This window comes from Astyanax mexicanus, chromosome 25 (assembly GCF_023375975.1).
Source record: "Astyanax mexicanus isolate ESR-SI-001 chromosome 25, AstMex3_surface, whole genome shotgun sequence".
NCBI lineage: Eukaryota > Metazoa > Chordata > Actinopteri > Characiformes > Acestrorhamphidae > Astyanax > Astyanax mexicanus.
In genome coordinates this window covers 10,275,219-10,286,051 of record NC_064432.1, presented here as the reverse complement: position 1 = coordinate 10,286,051, position 10,833 = coordinate 10,275,219, and positions in this window count along the sequence as shown.

Sequence of the window (10,833 nt, the reverse complement as noted above, 5' to 3'; positions counted from 1 at the left end):
AGGAGAAAAACAGAAAGAAAGAAAGAAAGAAAGAAAGAAAGAAAGAAAGAAAGAAAGAAAGGTAAGCAAGCAGAGAGAAATAGGGAAAATATACAAGAAAGAAGAAGGAGAAAGAAATTTGAGAGGATAAAAAAAGGAAGAGGTGAAAGAGAGAATGAGAGAGAAAAGAGAAAGAAAGAAAGAAAGAAAGAAAGAAAGAAAGAAAGAAAGAAAGAAAGAAAGAAAGAAATAAAGGTAAGCAAGCAGAGAGAAATATGGAAAATATACGAGAAAGAAAAATGAGAGAGAAAATTGAAAGGATAAAAGGAGTAAGAGGTGAAAGAAAGAATGAGAGAAAAAAAGATAGAAATAGAGAGAAAGAAAGAAAGAAAGAAAGAGGAAAAATGTGAAAAATAAAGAGAAATAAGGTAAGGGGAAACAGGGAGAAAGCAAAATAATACTAAGAGATGAGAAAAAGAGAGATAGAAATAAAGAAAGAAAGATGTAAGCAAGCAGAGAGAAATAGGGAAAATATAAGAGAAAGAAGAAGGAGAGAGAAATGTGAGAGGATAAAAAGAGGAAGAGGTGAAAGAGAGAATTAGAGAAAAGAGAAAAACAGAAAGAAAGAAAGAAAGAAAGAAAGAAAGAGGTAAGCAAGCAGAGAAATATGGAAAATTTAAGAGAAAGAAGAAGGAGAGAGAAAAGTGAGAGGATAAAAAGAGGAAGAGGTGAAAGAGAGAATGAGAGAAAAAAGATAGAGAGAAAGAAAGAAAGAAAGAAAGAAAGAAAGAAAGAAAGAAAGAAAGGAAGAGAAAAATGTGAAAAATAAAGAAATAAGGTAAGGGAAAACAGGGAGAAAGAAGAACTAGAGCTAAAGAATACTGAGAGAGGAGAAAAAGAGAGAGAAAGAAAGAAAGAAAGAAAGAAAGAAAGAGAAAGGAGAAGGAGAAAAAAGAGAGAGAATAAAAAGAGTGAGAGGTGAAAGAAAGAATGAGAGAAAGAAGAGAAAAAGAGAGAGAGAGAGAAAGAAGTTAGTGATGAGACAAAGAGAGAGACGAAAGAGTAAGAAAGGAGAGAGGAGCGTAATAAAGAAGAATGTGAGAAAGAGAAATTAAGCAAGAGAATGGCGAGAGAGGAGAAAGAGAAAGATAGAAGAAAGAAAACAAAAATGAAAGGTAAAAGAGGGTGAATGGATAAAGAGAGAAAAAAGAGCGATAAAGGGAAAAAAAGAGAGAAGAAAGAAAGATGATAAGGAGAAACAAAGTGTAAGGTAGAAATTTTCCTTTGGCTTTTATTTGATTGCAGACAGTATTAACCCAATATATTTTATGTTTTATCATCTTAACTTCATTTGATTTGTTTATTTTGCAGTGGTTTGCAAAACTATTCATACCCCTTGGAAGCTAGATGGAGATAAATTCAGAACAATCCTGGAAGAAAAACTGTTGGAGGCTGAAAAAGACTGGGAAGGAGATTCACCTTCCAGCAAGACGATGACCCTAAAAATACAGCCAGAAAAAAAGAAAGATAGTAAGAGAAACAAGAAAGAAGAAAGAAATTGGGAATATATAAGACAGAAGGAGATGGAGAGATAAAATTAACAGGATAAAAAGAGGGAGAGGTGAAAGAATGAATGAGAGAGAAAAGAGATAGAAATACAGAGAAAGAAAGGAGAAAAAGAGAAAGAAAAAAGAAAGAAAGAAAGAAAGAAAGAAAGAAAGACAGAAATTGGGAAAATATAAGAGAAAGGAGAAGGAAAGAAAATTGAGAGAATAAAAAGAGGAAGAGGTGAAAGAAAGAATGAGAGAAAAATAGAAAGGAGAAAAAAGAAAGAAAGAAAGAAATTGGGAAAATATAAGAGAAAGGAGAAGGAGAGAAAACAGGGAGAGAGAGAAAAGAGAAATAGAGAGAGAGAAAGGAGAACCAAAGCGAAAGAATACTGATAGAGAAAGAAAGAAAGAAAGAAAGAAAGAAAGAAGGAAAGGAAGAAAAGAGAAATAGAGAGAGAAATGAGAAAAAGTAAAAGAAATAATGTAAGATGAAATAGAGAAAGGAAAGAGATACAGATGAGAGAGGAAAGAGAAAGGATAAATAAGGAGAGAGAAAATGAAAAAGAGAGACAAAGGAGAAAGAGGACATTAGAGAAGAAGAAGGAATAAAGCAAGAGAATAGTGAGAAAGAAGAAAAAGAAAGAAAGAAAGAGGGCGACAAGAGAGAAAGAACAAAGAGAACATGAGAGAGGAAGGGGAAAGGAAGCAATAGAATAGTGAGAAAGAAGAAAGAGACAGAAAGGAGACAGAGGGAAATAAAAAAAGAAAGGAAGAAAGAAAAGAGACAGAGAAAAATGAGAAAAAGAAAGAGAAGAGAAACAAAGGAAGAAAAAAGGAGGAAGAGACTGAAAAGAGAGAGAAAAATAAGAAACCCTGTTGGTCTCTAGATGTACAAAGCTGGTAGAGACATAAAAGAAAAAGGAGAGGATAAAAAGAGAGGGAGGGGTGAAAGAAGGAACAAGAGAAAGAGGAGAGAAAGAAAGAAGAGAGCGATAAAGAGAGAGAGAAAGAAGAGCAATAGAAAGAGAGAAAGGAGAGAGGAGAGAGATAAAGAAGATAAGAGAACGTGAGAAAGAGAAATGGAGCGAGAGAACAGTGAGAGAGGAGAAAGCGAGAGAGAAAGGAGAGATAAAAAGAGATAAAAAGAAAGAAAGAAAGAAAGACTATAAGGAGAAGCAGTGTAAAAAATGTGAAAAAGAAAGAGAAAAAGGTAAGGAGAAACAGAGAGAAATAGAGAGAGACAAAATAGTAAGGGAGGAGAAAGGAAGAGAGAAAGGAGGAAGAAAGAAAGAAAGAAAGAAGTTAAGTTTAGCACAGCTGTTAACTGAAAGCCATTGCTGGTGATTCTTCAAGTAAATAAATGTACGAAAAACTTTTCCAACTTTTGTGAGTTGTAAATAATTATCTTTACTTTTGCAACTTGTGTCTTCTTGCAACTTCTTCTTTCCTCTGCTCTTTTTTCGTTTTTTTTTTTTTTGCGTTTCTGCCATTGTTGACTTATTTTTGGAGCTTTAATTGGAGCGCAGACTTTGAAGGCGACGAGGTTACTTACAGCCGAAGCAACACTAGCTTTTTTTTTTTCCTCTTTGGCTGTTTTTTTTTTTTTTACACTGTGCTCTGCGGCGGAAGTGAAAAACCTGCCGAAGGGCAGAACTGATCATTCTAATCGCGTTGTGAATGATGACGGGAATGCTGGCGCCGCCACCTCGGGGGCTGATTAATGCTTTTAGCGTTAATTAAGCATTTAATTACGCTTCCAGCTTTTTAAATGGCAGCAATCAAGGCCATTTGGTAATTCAAAATCAGTTGGACGTTTTTTAATTCGACAAATCAAGTCGCGGGGAGGAAAAAAAAAAACCTTCGTAGAATAAACAGGGGTGAGATAAATGGATGGTGGACATTCTGTCCTTTTCGAAAGAGCATTAATAGGGTTTAATGGACAAAAAAGCAACAAACAACAAAAAAAAAATCGCCTTAATGGTAAGACTCAAGGAGAGGGTCTTTATAATGAGCTTATATACAAGAAACGGCGAATTCTAACGCAGAAAAACAGGCCAAAGAGTCTAAAAGCGGAGAGAGTGCGCAGTTCTAGCGCAGAAAAACATGCCAAAGAGTCTAAAAGCAGAGAGGTTGCGCAATTCTAATGCAGAAAAACAGAACAAAGAGTCTAAAAGCGGAGAGAGTGCGCATTTCTAGCGCAGAAAAATGGGCCAAAGAGTCTAAAAGCGGAGAGAGTGCACAGTTGTAGCACAGAAAACTGGGCAAAAGAGTCTAAAAGCAGAGAGAGTGCGCAGTTGTATCACAGAAAAACAGGCCAAACAGTCTAAAAGCGGAGAGAGTGTTCAGTTGTATCACAGAAAAACGGGCCAAAGAGTCTAAAAGCAGAGAGAGTGCGCAGTTGTATCACAGAAAAACAGGCCAAAGAGTCTAAAAGCTCAGAGGGTGCTCAGTTCTAGCACAGAAAAACGGGCCAAAGAGTCTAAAAGCGGAGAGAGTGTTAAGTTTTAGCGCATAAATCCGGGCCAAAGAGTCTAAAAGCGGAGAGAGTGCACAGTTGTAGCACAGAAAACTGGGCAAAAGAGTCTAAAAGCAGAGAGAGTGCGCAGTTGTATCACAGAAAAACAGGCCAAAGAGTCTAAAAGCTCAGAGGGTGCTCAGTTCTAGCACAGAAAAACGGGCCAAAGAGTCTAAAAGCGGAGAGGGTGCACAGTTCTAGCGCAGAAAAAGGGCCAAAGAGTCTAAAAGCAGAGAGAGTGTTAAGTTTTAGCGCAGAAAACCGGGCCAAAGAGTCTAAAAGCGGAGAGAGTGCGCAGTTCTAGCCCAGAAAAACAGGCCAAAGAGTCTAAAAGCGGAGAGAGTGCGCAGTTGTAGCACAGAAAAATGGGCCAAAGAGTCTAAAAGCGGAGAGGGTGCGCAGTTGTAGCACAGAAAAACGGTCCAAAGAGTCTAAAAGTGGAGAGGATGCACAGTTCTAGCTCAGAAAAACGGTCCAAAGAGTCTAAAAATGGAGAGGATGCACAGTTCTAGCGCAGAAAAACGGGCCAAAGAGTCTAAAAGCAGAGAGAGTGCGCAGTTGTAGCTCAAAAAAACGGGCAAAAGAGTCTAAAAGTTGTCGTAATTAAGGAGTTTAGTATTAAGAGACATCATGAAATGAAACGTCAATTTGAAAAATCTTAGTTTACACAACACTGTAAAAGACAGATAAAGATAGTAAGTCAAGTAAAATGGTGTGTAAATGAAATTAATCAGGAAAAAATTTATTATTTAAAGTGGTGTATTTCATTATTTGTTTTATTACAGAGTCTGTGGCCCGTGACTTCAAATATATTTCTCCTTCTGGCCCCCAACAAAAAAAGTTTGGACACCCATTGTTACTGTACAATGTTAACTAATGTTAGAAAAAAAACAAGTAACAACTGCATTGGTTAATCTTCTTGTCATTTGGTTATACGGTATGCTGCAGCTATGCATACAGTCTTTGTTAAATATGTATCCATTAAATATTAGTTATAAATATACTTGGTTGTGATAACACTTATGCAGTGGTAGCCAGTTACTTGTTTTATTTACTGATGTCCGTTAATTAATATAATATTATACACAGTATTTTACATTTTTACTTCTATTGGAAATACAGTACATCTCTACATGGATTAGAATTATTTTACTTTCACTTTACATAAGATATATTTATTTTACTGAACAGAGCTGTATGTATAAGAGCTTAGTAATGTTTAACAAATGTTAATAATGCTTTAAAAGGGCATTATTGGTTAATCATGGTTTATATTTTCAATTTCTACACCTGTCATTTTAGTGTGGGAGGATTTTCCAGTGGCCAATCTTCATTAATTGCACATTACTGCACCAGTAAGAGCTTGAAGAGTGTAAAAGTTCAATTAGCAGGATAAGAGCACGGTTTTACTGCTCAAAATATTGCAATGCACACAACATTACGTGAGACATACCAGAGTTCAAAAGAGGACAAATTGTCGGTGCACATCTTGCTGGAGCATCTGTGACCAAGACAGCAAGTCTTTGTGATGCATCAAGAGCCACGGTATCCAGGGTAATGTCAGCGTACCACCAAGAAGGACCAACCACATCCAACAGGATTAACTGTGGACGCTGTAAGAGGAAGCTGTCTGAAAGGGATGTTCGGGTGCTAACCCGGATTGTATCCAAAAAACATAAAACCACGGCTGATCAAATCACGGCAGGCTTCAATGTGCACCTGCAACCAGGTGTTTTAGTTTCAGTTTCATTGTCCACCCCCTGTTTATTATATATATATATACATATATATATATATAATGATTTTATAGGTTACAGTGTCTCCGATAAAGCTTTTGTCAGGACGCTGGATCTGTGCTGACACTGGTTCAGCTGAATGAGACGCAATGGAAGTTTTATGTTTCTGTGAATCGCTCAGCTTGTCCCCGATTTACTCTTTTTTTTTTTCTTTCTTCCTTCCTTTCTTCGCCCAGGCAATCAGTGAAGAGAATTATTAGTGCGGAGAGGAAAATCCAATTATAAAAACAATGTTATCTCAGAGCAATTACCCACCGAGAGAGAGAGAGCAAGAGAGGGAGGGAGAGAGAAAGAGAGAGAGAGAGAGAGAATCATCGGATGAGTAACAACAGACAGACCAACAGTAAAAGTAAATAGGGAGCAGCAGACAGAGACACAGCTTCTTATAGACCACTGACTTAATACTGAATACGCCCCCCCAACTAACCCCACCTCCTCAACCTTTCATTTTCTCCATCTGTCACACTCTCCTCTCTCTCTCTCTCTCTCTCTCTCTCTCTCTTTCTTATATCTCTTAACAGCATTACCCAGCCCTGTTGCTCCAGCTTTAAAACGAGAAAAACCTCAAGCTGGAGCACTGCCACTTTTGAAGCTCCACAGTTGACTGACGTGACGATGCATCAACTACAGTTGTATCCTTAAGGAGCTTTCCCCACTAGTTTGTTTAGTAAAACGTTTTCTGAATGTTATTGTTAACATTCTTAGAACGTTCAATCTCATCCAAGTGTTCTGAATGTTGTTAGAATGTTTTAATTTTTAGTTTTAGTTTTCCATAATGTGTTTCCATGTGTTACGGTATTTATTTAAGAGCAAATGCTGCCACCTGGTGGTTATGCATAGTATGGTAACAGACCCCATCTCTACATCTGCTTGTCTTAAAAGCGCAGTTCCACCATCAGCCAGCGAGTGGTGCAGTTTTCCAGATTTTACCACTGCCACTTTTGAAGCTCCGCAGTTGACTGACATGACGATCCACCAACTACAAGGAGCTTTCAAGGAGCTTTCCCCACTAGTTTGTTTAGTAGAACGTTTTCTGAATGTTATTGGTAACAGTCTTAGAATGTTCGATCTCATCAAAGTGTTCTGAATGTTCTTAGAATGTTTAAATTTTTAGTATTTTTAGTTTTCCATAATGTGTTTCCATTACGTGAGTTTATGTGTTAAGTAGTGTCACAAAATTCATATTTTGGTGAGACGCTGCTTAACCATTTAAAAATGTTTATTATTGTCGTAAATACTGTTTCGACACTTATCGGCTTACATTATCCTTTACATTATATGTGTGAAACGTTCTAATAACGTTGTGATGCAAACTATAATTATGTCAGACGTGTTCCAGTAACATATTTTATTTGTAAGATTACAGGATAATCTTCCTGGAACCTTTTTTAAAACATTAGTAAACATTCTTAAAACATTCTCTGTTACCTGGGTTTTTCTAGCGAACAATTTTTGCTTTGTAGAACATTTTTTCTGAATGTTATTGTTAACATTTTTAAAAGGTTCCTGGAACATTTTCTGAATGTTATTGTTAACATTCTTAGAAGGGTCCTGGAGCATTTTCTGAATGTTATTGCTAACATTCTTAGAAGGTTCCTGGAACATTTTCTGAATGTTATTGTTAACATTCTTAGAAGGGTCCTGGAACATTTTCTGAATGTTATTGTTAACATTCTTAGAAGGGTCCTGGAACATTTTCTGAATGTTATTGTTAACATTCTTAGAAGGTTCCTGGAACATTTTCTGAATGTTATTGTTAACATTTTTAGAAGGGTCCTGGAACATTTTCTGAATGTTATTGTTAACATTCTTAGAAGGTTCCTGGAACATTTTCTGAATGTTATTGTTAACATTCTTAGAAGGTTCCTGGAACATTTTCTGAATGTTATTGCTAACATTCTTAGAAGGTTCCTGGAACATTTGGTGAATATTATTGTTAACATTCTTAGAAGGTTCCTGGAACATTTTCTGAATGTTATTGTTAACATTCTTAGAAGGGTCCTGGAACATTTTCTGAATGTTATTGTTAACATTCTTAGAAGGGTCCTGGAACATTTTCTGAATGTTATTGTTAACATTCTTAGAAGGTTCCTGGAACATTTTCTGAATGTTATTGTTAACATTCTTAGAAGGGTCCTGGAACATTTTCTGAATGTTATTGCTAACATTCTTTGAAGGTTCCTGGAACATTTTCTGAATGTTATTGTCAACATTCTTAGAAGGGTCCTGGAACATTTTCTGAATGTTATTGTTAACATTCTTAGAAGGTTCCTGGAACATTTTCTGAATGTTATTGTTAACATTCTTAGAAGGTTCCTGGAACATTTTCTGAATGTTATTGCTAACATTCTTAGAAGGTTCCTGGAACATTTTCTGAATGTTATTGTTAACATTCTTATAAGGGTCCTGGAACATTTTCTGAATGTTATTGTTAACATTCTTAGAAGGGTCCTGGAACATTTTCTGAATGTTATTGTTAACATTCTTAGAAGGTTCCTGGAACATTTTCTGAATGTTATTGTTAACATTCTTAGAAGGGTCCTGGAACATTTTCTGAATGTTATTGTTTACATTCTTAGAAGGTTCCTGGAACATTTTCTGAATGTTATTGTTAACATTCTTAGAAGTGTCCTGGAACATTTTCTGAATGTTATTGTTAACATTCTTAGAAGGTTCCTGGAACATTTTTTTTCTTCTGAAAGATTACAGGCTAATCTTCCTGGAACCTTCTTAAAACATTCTTAAAACATTCTCTGTTACTGTATTCGTTGACCCTTATCGCCAGAAGTGTCATTAACATTGTGTGTAAAACGTTCTAATAGCGCTCTAATAACATTGTGATGCAAACCATTATTATGTCACATGTTTTCAGAACGTTCCTGGAACATTTTTCCATTACTAAACGTTCTCCATAATGTTCTCTACTGTCTGAAGGAGAACAGCATCACCCAGCCCTGTTGCTTCAGCATTAAATGAAAGACCTGAGGCCTGAACTTTACTGGGTTACAGTATTCATTTAAGAGCAAATGCTGCCACCTGGTGGTTGTGCACAGTATGGTAACAGCCTCCTGTTATTACTTGTTTTATGGGTCAGTATCATTAGGCTTCTTGGAGATGAGTGGATGGAGTGAATGCAGTAGACCCCTATTGTTTCTTTATTTTTCTACTGCCATGATGTCATCAGTTAATTTTGTGTCTGTCCACATCTGCTTGTCTTAAAAGAGCAGTTCCAGCAAGGTTTTTCTGATTTTACCATTGCCACTTTTGAAGTTCCACAGTTGACTGTTAGAACACAATTATGTCCTAAAGGGGCTTTGCCCACTAGACCTACATTGAACCTCCTAATCTTGCGGCGTTACCAAGACTTTATGGGAAAATCTCAACAATACAGTAACAGTTGTGGTTTTTGGGGTTGGTTACTCTGATTAACTTTGAACTTGAATCCTGTGCAACAGAGGAGTAACTCTTGCACTTCCTTTCCTGAAGGTGGTCCTGATGAGAGCCAGTTTCAGCACACTGTCTTTGCGTTCTAGAAATGTTTTAAATTGACTGATTTTCATTTCTTAAAATCATATTTTCTTCATTAGTTGAGTAGTTTATTAGTTGAGTAGATGTGCAAAAACTGTCATCTAAGCAAGAGGTGCCACATATTCTAAACATATTCTGCTTTGTTTAACACTTTTTTGTTTGCTAAAAAAATCCATATGTTTTTATTCACAGTTTAAGTAAGTTTAGTACATTTTAAACTAAAGAAAAAACACTGAATTTAAGGTGTGTCCAAACTTTTGACTGGTACCGTATTTTAACCAGCAGGCGGTGACCTTATGAACTGCCTGTAAAGGGTAGTTGTCAGGGAGTGACCCAGGCAGGTAGACGAGGAAAGCGGACACAAGTGCAGGTAAGGGCGAAATAAATAAATCATTTATTAAATAAATAACAAAGAAACAAGGAAACGAGGAACAAGTAAACATGAAACAAAGAAACACAAATAACCAATAACAAACGAGCGATGATAATAATAAACAAACAGGGAATATATATATAAGGGAAATAAACTAGAAAATAAATAAGGAAATAAACTATAAACGTGAAAACAAGAAATAAACGAGAAACAAATGACTAAGGTTAAATACAGGGAACATAGAGCTAAACAAGAAACTAAACTAGACAAGGAGAACTAAACTAAGCAGGGCAAAGGAGTAAACAATGGAAATAAACAGGAAACCAGAAATATACACGAGATAAACAGAGGTAAACACAGAGCAAGGACTTGGGCTATGAAACGCGGTGAAACAACAGAGAGACAAAACAACAGGGGAAGGTGCAAAGACCGACCGAGGACAAGGTGGCAGAGGAGGGCTATTTATAGTAACATAAAACACACTAGAATTGGAAACACCTGGGGAAGGGGCGGAGCTACAAATGAGAAACGCATGGTGGAAATCTACTGACAGGAGACACAGAGAGGCACAGGTCACGTGGGGAAGACACACAGAGACATGAGACAGGGCTAAGACGTGACAGTAGTATAGGGGAGTCTAGAGGAATAAAGGGCAGTATAGAGGGTATAGGGTAGTATAGGTAGTATATTGTAGTATAGAGAGTAAAGGGTAGAATAGGGGAGTCTGGTGGAGTAAATGGTAGTATAGATGGTATAGGGTAGTATAGAGAGTATATGGAGTATAGGGTAGTATAGGGAGTAAAGGGTAGTATGGAGAATAAAGGGTAGTTGAGTTATTTAGGGAATATAGGGTAGTATAAGGAGTAAATTACAGTTGGGTAATATAGGAAGTACAGGGAAGTATTAGTAGTAAAGGGTCATACAGGGTCATGGAGAGTATAGGGTAGTTGAGTAATATGGGTATTATAGGGAAGTATTGGGAGTAAAAGGTGGTGTAGGTGTAGTATAGGGAGTACAAAACATTATGTAGAGTAGAGGGTAGTTAAGTAATATAGGTAGTATAGGGTAGTATTTGGAGTATAGAGTAGTCTG